The 11130-nt window shown below is 44.8% G+C and overlaps 2 non-coding genes across 2 annotated transcripts; one reads left to right on the top strand and one right to left on the bottom strand.

The window, feature by feature from the left end:
• The first annotated feature begins 1591 nt into the window (after positions 1 to 1591).
• On the top strand, positions 1592 to 1665 carry TRNAT-AGU (transfer RNA threonine (anticodon AGU)). Its single transcript has one exon. It is a non-coding gene; the product is annotated as a tRNA-Thr (tRNA).
• A 1489-nt stretch (positions 1666 to 3154) lies between these two features.
• On the bottom strand, positions 3155 to 3246 carry TRNAY-GUA (transfer RNA tyrosine (anticodon GUA)). Its single transcript is given in 2 exon segments — positions 3155 to 3190; positions 3210 to 3246. It is a non-coding gene; the product is annotated as a tRNA-Tyr (tRNA).
• Positions 3247 to 11130: the final 7884 nt, after the last annotated feature.

Raw genomic sequence — 11130 nt, 5'->3', positions numbered from 1 at the left:
ACCGCACCCTCAGCTTTTCCTCTCACACTAAACGCATTGTTCAGCGGGCTATGCGGAGACTCGGATTCGTCTGCAGGCTTTCGAGAGAGTTCCGTACTCCACTTCCATTCCTAAAGCTGTGCCTGTCCATATGCTTGCCGCCTTCGGAGTACGCGTCGGTTGTTTGGAGTGGCACTTGTAAATCGAACTGCAACAAGGTTGACAGAGTACAGCAAAAAAATTTACGGATATTTTGATATCGCTTTCCTTTCTCAACTTCCTCCTCTCGCTCCACCAAGAGTACCCCACTGAATCTTCCTTCTCTTAACTGCCGTCGTGTCATAGTAGATATAAGTTTTCTGTACAAGCTCCTTCATGGACACATTATGTGCCCTCAGCTCTTAAAACACATCCTTCTGCGCGTTCGGCGAAAGAGCATGAGGCAATTCAGACCGTTTCAAGTTTCTCCGTTTCTTCATTCCCATTCCCCTCTTGATAGAATGCAGATGTTATTTAACTCTTTTTGTCTTCACCTTGGCGTCTTCCAAAACTCGCTCTCTTCATTTATATTGGACGTTCGTAGCTTTGTATTCTAAACTGTATTTGTCACATATAACTTCCACTTTCTAGCCTAAGTATTGTATTTAATTTATTTCACGTTTTGCTTTTTCTCCTGTTCAGTGCTGTTTAAAGTATCTTGTACTACTTTTTATCCGTTTCTTATTTATACGTTATCTTTAAACTTTATTTCCAAATCTTACTGTCCCGCGTTCATAATTATTTCTTTATTGTATTTCCCTGTATTTCTAGCCTGTGTTTAAAGTACCACGCACTTGTTGCACCTGGAATGGTTGTTTATTTTATGTATTTTTCAATTACTATAATCAATGCCAGTGATTTGTTTTTTTTTTCTCTTTATATTTTGTTATTTTTGTTTTTCGTGATGTGCTCTACAATTCTCTGACTATGTATATAAGACATGCTACTCATTGATTTCTTCCTTTCCGTGACACTTTTCGTCTGAGTTTCGTTTCATGTGTTATTTGTTTCTTCTTTTGTATTCTATCTGTGTGAAACTTGTGTGTGCATTTTCATTTTTTTTTGTTCTGCAGCACGAAGATAACAGGGTTGTTCCTGCGCACATTAAATAAAGATTGATTGAATGATTGACTGATTATTATTATTATTATTATTATTAATAATATCGCTATTATAATTCTCCAGCATTTCAGTTTTGAGGCGCCAAAGCGATTATTGTAGGCACCAGAACAAACGTCTCCAGGCAATAACGCTTTTGTGAAAACACGTGGTTTGTGAATGCTGGGCGTCCAGACTTAAGCATGAAATCTTTTGTACTGCTACCAGTGTTGGCTGTAATATTTAGTCGCAGTTTCTTGCGATCTAAGTGCATGTCTTCCATATCAAATGAGCTTGCCGTGGGGAGTCTCTACGGTATCTTTCCTGACTCCTTCCTCTTGCGAAATGTTGCACAGAACCAGTTACATCGTTCGCAAAAACTGCGTTTGTTTTTTGTTTTTTGCTTTTCAGATGACTTTGAATGCAGTTTGAGAGGGAAGTGGAGAAAATTGGAAGTGTTCCCACTCCTTCCGTCGGCGCCGTGGCTTAGTTGGTTAAAGCGCCTGTCTAGTAAACAGGAGATCGTGAGTTCGAATCTCGCCGGTGCTTCATTGTTTTACTCTTTTTGTTCTGCACCAGGTGGCTCGTTTTTGCGCTCCTGTGTCGGACTAGCCGTACCAAAACAAGAGTACATATGACTGCTGCAGTACCGACTACACGGATGACGTTGAGGCCATCCGTGCAGATTTCTTTACATCTTTCGTGCCATCCGATATGACAATGGACTTCACTGGTTTGTTCTTGTAGTCTAATTATAATCTGTTTCTTCTCTAGCAACTCCGACCGCATATCTCTATGCCAAGCTCCTTCTGAACAACTTTGTCGTTGGCCGTATGTGGAGGTGATATGGAGTGTAGTACCGATAGCGAGAATGTACTGCGAGGCGACTCCGTAGCGCCTTTCTCCATTCATCTTTGATGTGAGTCAATGCAATAATTGTGCAGTTGTGTTCTGCTAAGAAGAGTTCCGTGTGTACATTCAGGTGTATGCGGGCGAAGGTCTCACGTACCGAAATTCATCCAACGACACTTGCCGAGTCAACAATCAACGTTAGTCCCAAAACGACACCTTTTAGCGCACAGCGTTGTAGATTCACTAATTATACTGTACCTGAAATAAAAAACTTCGCTGTATGAAGCATGCAAACGTTCGCAGATTGCACTCAGTACTTTCGAGCTAGAATGATGTCAACTGACGAGCGAAAAGAGCGAAGACAAATGAAATTAAATTTACCAAATACAAAATATTCTCAGCGGAAATGAGGTGCGTGAACACTGACATGGGCGACGATAGATTAATAATGTTCAAAACACTCAATATTTATTGGTCCAATGCAAAAGTGCACAGTACATTCAGTCTTCACAATGGATCTTGGGAGATGCTTTTAAAATGCAAGAGAAGGGTCAGAACTGTTTGCCGTGTTTTCAGTTTTGATTACAACTTGTCCATCCGTCACAAAACTAACAGGCTTCCTAACTGTCTGCGAAGAACTGCTTCAATTAACCTATACTTTATTATTTATTTTTAGATAAAGGTAAATGTTTTCCCTTAGCTATCGTCGCTATCACTCCTACTAGCGACTGGGTAGACATAACTTGAACATAAAATGTGAAATAGCTTCTGGCAATAATCGTCCGCCTTATCTTCGGTCACGCTACGCTTACTGCATGTTAGAGACATTAGAATATATAAAATATCCATATCTAAGGCTTTGCGACAACGCAGCATATGAGAGTGTTTTTTGCCGAGAATGCCTCGACAAATTTGTCACTTCGAGCGCTGCTCGAGTAGAATTAGAAGGAAAAGGCTTGAGACAATTCTTATTTTTTTGAGTAAAAAGCTTTCATCGGAAATGTATGAGTAAGTGGCGTGCGTTGCTTTCATTTCCGTTGCGCAGAAGAATGGTTTTAAAGCTTACACAACTCCTGAGTGAGCAATGTTTAAAACGGCGTAATATTTTTTTCCTTTGTGCGCGCGCAAATCCAGAATGGCAAACACTAAAAGATATGCTTGTTCATTCACTCAAATAAAAACATTTTCCGTCGAGCCGGATTCGAACCAGCGACCTATGGATGTCCGCAATGAGATAACCTCTACAGTCCACCGCTCTACCAACTGAGCTATCGACGGGACGCTCACTTACCGCCGAGTGGCCTCTGGCAATGTGTTATGAATGCGTATACGTTAAGGGATGCTGTGCGTTTCTCTCTCGCTCCACTGTAAACTAGTTCAACCCCTGCATGGCGTCATCGTCCAGTCGAAAGTCAGGTTATTTCTGGGGTGTTGCTTTTTTAAGTGATTGGAAAGAAAGTCTGATGCTCATGGCTGGTCTTTTCTGCAACTTCAATATGCAAGGCTTTTTCCCTCTTCCTTAAAACCGTGCATTAAACTTTGCACCAAAATTGTTTCTTGGCATATGAGCGGCATTAAACGGGTAAAGAAAGAGGATGATCTAAAAAGTGGATCCCACTGCGTGGACTGCTTTCTCTCAAAATGTGAACTTTGCTTGTAAGCAGCGGCAAACGGAATCAATCGCCGATAGTCGTGAAACTGTGGAAATGTAATGTGAACAAAGCTTCGTTGTAGAATGCTGCATATGCCTCATCACTCTTCCTAATACTAATGGGATAGGGTCTCATACGTGAAGAAACTCCAATAGGCGTGTTGGGGTAGTTGGAGGCAACCATATAATTGCCTAAAGGTTTGCTATCTCTAAGATAGAGGAGCGGCAGTCTCGGATTAGGAGATCTGAGCACCTGCTGGAATGCATATTATACAACGGCTTTGGTCAGGCGCCGCACGCGCCTGGGGTATAAAAGGCTAATCGTTACTTCGTGATTACATAATCTCTCTACAGTACATAATTACTCTACAGTAGCCAAAGTAGTCAGGACCGTAATGAGATTGGCGGTAGGGAAAAACAGTCAGATGTTCCACCAGTGACGAAGGACGAGCTCAAGAAAGCACTAGAAACTATGAAAAGGGGGAAATCAGCTGGAGAGGATCAGATAACTACAGATTTGCTGAAGGACGGGGGGGATATCGTGCTAGAAAACCTGGCCACCCTGTATACGCAGTGCCTGGTGTCATCGACGGTACCGGAACCATGGAAGAATGCAAACATTATTCTCATTCACAAGAAAGGGGACTCTAAGGACCTTAAATATTACAGACCAATCAGCTTACTGTCCGTTACGTATAAGGTATTTACTAAGGTAATCGCTAATAGAATCAGGACAACCTTAGACTGCAATCAAGCAAAGGATCAAGCAGGGTTTCGGAAACGGTACTCTACTATCGATCATATCCATACCATCAATCAGGTGATAGAAAAATGCTCGGAATATAACCAGCCCTTATACATAGCATTCATTGATTACGAAAAAGCATATGACTCAGTTGAAACCTCGGCGGTGATGCAGGCATTGCGAAATCAGGGGGTAGACGAGCCATACGTGAAAGTGCTGGAAGATATATATAGCGGCCGCACAGCAACCATAGTTCTGCATAAGGAAAGTAACAAAATTCCCATAGAGAGAGGTGTTAGGCAAGGAGACACAATCTCCCCAGTACTATTCACAGCTTGTTTAGAGGAAGTATTCAGAGACTTGGAATGGGAGCAGTTAGGGATAAGGGTAGATGGAGAATACCTCAGTAATCTGCGATTTGCTGATGACATTGCCTTGCTAAGCAACACGGGGGATGAACTGCAAATAATGATTGATGAGCTAGACAGGAAAAGCAGAAAGGTAGGCTTGAAAATCAATATGCAGAAGACTAAGGTAATGTTCAACAGCCTCGGGAAGGAACAGCAGTTTACATTAGGTAGCGAAATACTGGAAGTAGTAGGCGAATATGTCTACTTAGGACAGGTAGTAACCGCAGACCCGGGCCACGAAAAGGAAATAACAAGAAGAATACGATTGGGATGGAGCGCATTTGGCAAGCACTCGCAGATTATGACTAGCAGCTTACCGGTATCGCTCAAGAGGAAAGTATACAACAGTTGCATCTTGCCTGTACTCAGCTATGGGGCTGAAACGTGGAGGCTAACCGAGAGAGTTCTACTTAAGTTGAGGACAACCCAGAGGGCTATGGAACGAAAAATGGTAGGGGTAACATTAAAAGATAGAAAGCGTGCAGAGTGGGTCAGAGAAATAACTCAAGTTACCGACATTCTAGTAGAAATTAAGACGAAGAAATGGACATGGGTAGGACATGTAGTGCGAAGAGAGGTTAACCGATGGTCGCTGAGGGTAACAAACTGGATTCCAAGGGAAGGAAAGCGTAGCAGGGGGCGGCAGAAAGTTAGGTGGGCGGATGAGATTAAGAAGTTCGCAGGGGTCAAGTGGATGCAGCTAGCACAGAACCGGGTTAAGTGGAGAAATATGGGAGAGGCTTTCGCCCTGCAGTGGGTATAATCAGGTTGATGATGATGATGATGATTACATAATTTTACTACAAAATGTCATCATCAATTGTTGATGTTTTACGATAGGTCATGCTTAGCAGAACTGTACCGTATTGAAAACAAAGATTACAAAAGTTTTCACCTCCGCCTCTTTCGAAATATAACCACTTGAAAAACACTGAGTATGTGTTACAAGATATGCTCCCCAAGAAGGATGCCCGGGCCTCATGGAATGCACTATGACGACGAGGTGGCTGCACCCATAGGTCTACGCGCGGGCTCAAGACACAAAATGGCGCCAAACACAGGAAATTCCCTCTGGTAATTTCCTTTACCCATGAATTGTTTATCTAAGCTGGAACTACTGTCGCTCGCTATTTCTGATACGAATTTTCAGCAACTTAATATCACTTCAGCACGAAGTGTTCAGGATTAAATTAAGTCAGTTATATCCTTATGCGAAAAATGTATCGATATTGGTTAGTATCTAGCACAGAATAAGAGAAAGAAGATTTCTACACAGTACGAAAGAGCGCTGAACAAGGGTTTCGAGGCAACCTCAGTTCGCAACCCTTCTTAAGTGCCCTTTCATTCTATCTTGAAAATCGACATATGAATGAGGAGGGGACTGAGTGAGGACAGGGCGGCCGTGAATGAATGTCTAGCTGCTGCGTCAGTGTGACCTAAAACGCACACTGGACAAGCGAGGCGCTTACGTCAAAAAGGGAAAGCGAGCACAAGTGAGGTTATAGAGATTGAAAGGGGGTTATATTTCTCTTCAGGCGTCCTTGGGAACAACCAAGGTTGCGCAACTCTGGCGGCACAATGTGATGCCTCGATATTCTCGTCACCTGGCGCGGGTCTAGCTCAGATGGAAAACGAAGCAAAATGACATTACTCGTGAACAGTGGCAGTGGCACGTCCTTGCGTTCTTTGCCGATTGTACTGCGTTCATGAAAAAGCAGGCAGTAAAGGAATAAAATAGAGGTGTAGTTCAGATGTTTTTTGTACTTCAGGCCACCGGCGTGAAACAAACGTAGAATCATGGGCTCCAAAGGAGCGGCGACAGCGGGCTTTGCCAGCCACGGAAACAGGCTAGGTGCTGAAGATGAATAAAATGTGAATACCACATTATTTTGCTACAGCTGCCCACCGGACGTATTTGCAACAAAGGTTTTCTTCATGGTAACATGCGAGTGCGACCATTGAGGTTCGAAGGTTCTTGAGACGGCATGGCCAAGACTGGTACTCTTTCAGACGGGATGTGACTAATCAATCCCGTCTGGGAAGTGACCTTCATTAGCGCGGAGGCAATCAAGCGTCTACTTGTTTCATAGGAACTACAAGTAGAAGCCCGTCGAAGCATCGTTATTGATCGGGAAGAGCATCAGGTGAGGATAAGGCTGCATTAGATGTTGCATGGCGTGGTAGAAGAAAGCACAAAGACGGACTTCGCAACTTTAGGTAAAGTTACCGAGGCTACTCGACAGCGCTGGCGAGTTCAGGCTGTCCTCTGAGCAGGGTCAACGACTATAGTTGCGCTCTTAAAGCTGAATACAGCCATGGAAGTGGACGACCTGCTTCAAAAGAAACGCGTCGCGCGATAAGTAGCCCTCTATCGTTGTTGTACCCGGGAGACCAATGTAATACTTTGACTGCCGCGGCATTGGCCACATCGGAAGGAAATGCAAGGTCCCTCGGTGTTCGCAATGCAGAGAATTCGGGCATGCTGACACCGGCTGCGTGAGTACCTATGCAGTGGCGACAGGATCCATGGTACGGACCGAGCCAGCAGATCTAATGATGGAAGTGGAAGAGGCTGGGGAAGCTGTCAAGGGTGCCCGAGTATTGCAAAAGGTGGAAGGACAAGCACTAACGAAGGGCTCTTCGCATCCTACAAGAAAAGACGGCGAGAGGCTGAAAGCCCGGATATCCAGCCTACAGCAAGAGCCTCACTTGGGACGGCAGAGAAGTCGTCGAAGGAGAATGAAAGTCTAACGCAAGACGAGTCGTAGACAATAATGGACAGCGTTGCCGTAACACGAATGGACAACGACAGCGCATCCAGTGCGCCCTTCGCGACGAAATGCACGCACCCACAGGCCGAGAACGATGGAGACCAGGCCGCTGCACACCTGGCATGGCGACCATCATACAAGCCGCGGCCAAATGTGCGACAGAAAGTAGATCTGCTGGCAAACCGCCACCGCCGAAGTGGTACGATCGTCCACACGTTCTACCGGCGCAAACGGAGGCGCTATCGCCTTTCTAGGCGCAAGGCGGTTGTTGTTTCCGGACCCTTGTGATTTCTATAATATGATTGCTATCAACCACAATGTTCGTCAGATCTGTCCAAGTATGAATTATTTCTTCCTAAGTCATGACCCTCAATCTCACAAAGTGTTCATTGACTCCCATTTGTTTGAGAATTTATGCACATATGGGAAAATGCTGTATAAGATAAGAGATCACAAAAATCGCGCGAAATGGCTACTAATGCACTGAAGTTCTTTTTTACAGCTACCACGCCGGCTTGTTCTGTCCTACATTTTTATTTTTTGATTTCGCACAGCGCATGGGAGTATTGCGGGTGTGATGAAACAATTGCGCACGTACTTTGTGACTGCCCGCAGCTTGAACGAGAGCGTGCCTTTCTGGCTCCTACGCCCCTCCTTGGCTCTCGCCCTCTTACAAGAGCTAATGGACGACACCATTATTCGAAAGGAAAGAGGTTAAGGTACTCCCTAATTTATTATTGGTCACGGTGTAGACTTCTAGACTTTACGTGCGCGCCTTCTACCCCCTTTAACTACAGACTTCTATAGATAGGCATGTGGTAAGCTTCTTTTCTTGTTGCTCTTTCTTTCCTTTTTCTCCCTTTGTTTTCTTCCGTACGAGCAGGGTAGCCGGCTGGGCATCGCCTAGTTAAACTCTGTCTTTCTATTCTTATATTACTCTTTCTCTCAGTAGCTGTGTCTCCCCACTCTGCTCCTGCGATGGCCGTGATTGTCGTACTGATTGTGGAGAATGCGGCTCACTTTGTAAAAGTAGTCGCATATATAATAATACACACAAAGTATCAGTACAATTAATGACAAATGTAAATGGCAGGTATCGTAAATAGCGCTCGTAGTCGCGCCAGTATCCGGAAGGCAATTTGCGTGTCTTTCAAAATGAGAGCGTAGATCCTTAACATGTTCTTGTTGACTCAGCTTAACAGTGATTTATTGACAGCGAGTTCAAAAACGCATGGCATCATCGGGACTTATCAGCCACGTCATACGCTGGCATCAAAGCCTATATTTTTCTTGCATAGTGTTTTCAGATCTGTAGGTGGTTTTACTTATAGTAGGGAGAATGATCGTTGCAGTTGTTATTTCTATCGCTTTCCTGTACAACCACTGATAGCACGCTTACCGTAACAGCCTTCCTAGAATTAACAGTGCAGCGTCGAATGAAATGCTTTATTCTGCGAACTAAAGAATAGAGCGGGTCGCTTGGTCATAAACATGCAACCTCACAAATGACATCATTAGTTCAAAAAAGGACGGGACTGCGGAGGATAAACGTTTTGTGCTACGGGGGATGGCGGTGTATGTACGCACTATATACATAAACCACCGTGGGAAGCTCAATACACGACACCTTTTCCATTTTCAGTGGAAGTAGTACACACCTGTATGCAGTGCGATCGCAAGTCTTGAACTAAAAGAAACACCTTATTGCCGGACAAGTGACGGAAAAAGAAAAGACTCGTTGAGGTGCTGGGTATTGATCCCAGTACCTCTCGCAGGCTAAGCGAGCGCTCTGCCATCTGAGCTACACTTTTTTCAGTGTTCTTTGCAGTATGTCCCAAAAGAACACGCCATCCAAACACTCCAAGAAGACATGCTCGACGGTTTCGGGCTTTCTGTATAAAAAATAATGCACACCCCAGGGAACGTACAGTCCCTTTTCCTCCATCCAGGTTTTTACCTCTAAGGTTCCGGTGTGGAGCCTAAAGAATAAGGACTTTGCGCCTGGAGCCACATGCATTCTCTTTACGCGCTTTAAAATTGGCACTGTACATGGTGCGATACAGAGGTACAGGAAAAACTACGTCTGCAAGGTCCTTGTACAACGTTTTGCGCTTTACTACAGCTAAATAATCGCGTGAGAATCACGCACTTTAGAAATTACAGGCCGCCACGACCTCCTTGAGAAAACCAACAACACGTGCTGTTACGTATTCGGTAGAAACAACAAAATCGGGTAGGAGTTTGCTTAATCTGATCTGTAACACAGTGCGTAAAAAAAGGGTCCTTCACGTCTCGAAGGAAGGAGAAACGATTAACTACCTGCCGCCGGTATAAATGCGACAAGCCAAGGCCGCCATTACCAACACTACGGAAGAGGTTTGTACGGCTTGTCCTCTCCCATACCGACCCCCACACAAAGACAGCAAATATGCGGTGAAACTTTTGCACATTAGCGCGCGAGCAGTGCAGAGCACTTAGCACATACCACAATTTACTAACAAAAAACACATTGCACACAGTGCTGCGTGTGAACATGGACAAGTCCCAACCTTTCACCCTCTCCGTCCTATCACGCATTTCCCCAACTTGATTCCGCCAGTAGGGCTCACTGTCGCGGTAAAACTCTAACGGAGCGCCTAGGTACTTCGCGGGTGTACTAAGCCATTGCATGTTGGCGAAAGTACCAGGGGTGTCTGGCCAAGTACCATGCTAAAATCCAAGGCACTTAGCCCAACTGACAGCACTTCCGCTGGCAGCACAGAAACGCTTCACAATATCCACAGTTTTCAAAATGCTGTCATAGTCAACGCAGAAAACTGCAACGTCGTCGGCATATGCAAGGAGTTTGACCTCGGCTTGCTGTAGTTTGAAGCCTTTGATATAGCAAGTCCCGATGATACTGAGGCAAAGGGGTTCTCTGTACATATCAAAGAGTAGAGGCGAGAGGGGGCATCCCTGGCGCACAGATTGTTGCACCTCGATGCGCGCTCCCAGTGACTTGTTGATTATTAGCCGCGTCGTGCAACCACTGCACGCCATTTTGACACCCTCTGTGATGACTGTTCCGACGTTTACATGTCGCAAAATGGTAAACAGAATTTCATGTGGCACTCGGTCGAACGCTTTCTCCAAATCGAGCTGGAGCTTTGCGACGCGCATGTGTAGAGCATCACAGCAATCCAGCACGCATCTCGCCGTGTGGATGTTTGTGATTATTGATCGGTCTCTGATACCGCTCATCTGATGTGGTCCAACTATATCCTTCATAACCGTTTGAAGTCTTTTAGCGAGTACTTTCATGTATATCTTATAATCAACATTGGTTAAGCTAATAGGACGATAGGCAGTTACTTGCCTTAATACGGCTCGATCATCTGTTTTGGGGATCAGAACTGTATGAGTGGACAGGAATGAAGGCGGTAGACGCTTTCGTTCGTAAGCATCATCTAAAACTCGAACCAATATAGGCGCTAGTTCCTGCTTAAAAGCTTTGTAAAAATCGGCGCTTAATCCATCTGGCCCCGGGGATTTCCCTCGTGTTAAGTCGTCAATTGTCAACTCTATTTCATCGGCTGTAATCGGGCG

Source organism: Amblyomma maculatum, chromosome 11, assembly GCF_055883805.1.
Source record: "Amblyomma maculatum isolate TAMU_Amacu chromosome 11, ASM5588380v1, whole genome shotgun sequence".
Classification (NCBI taxonomy): domain Eukaryota; kingdom Metazoa; phylum Arthropoda; class Arachnida; order Ixodida; family Ixodidae; genus Amblyomma; species Amblyomma maculatum.
Note: the sequence above shows the minus strand (reverse complement) of the source record. Positions and strands in the feature narration are given on the sequence as shown.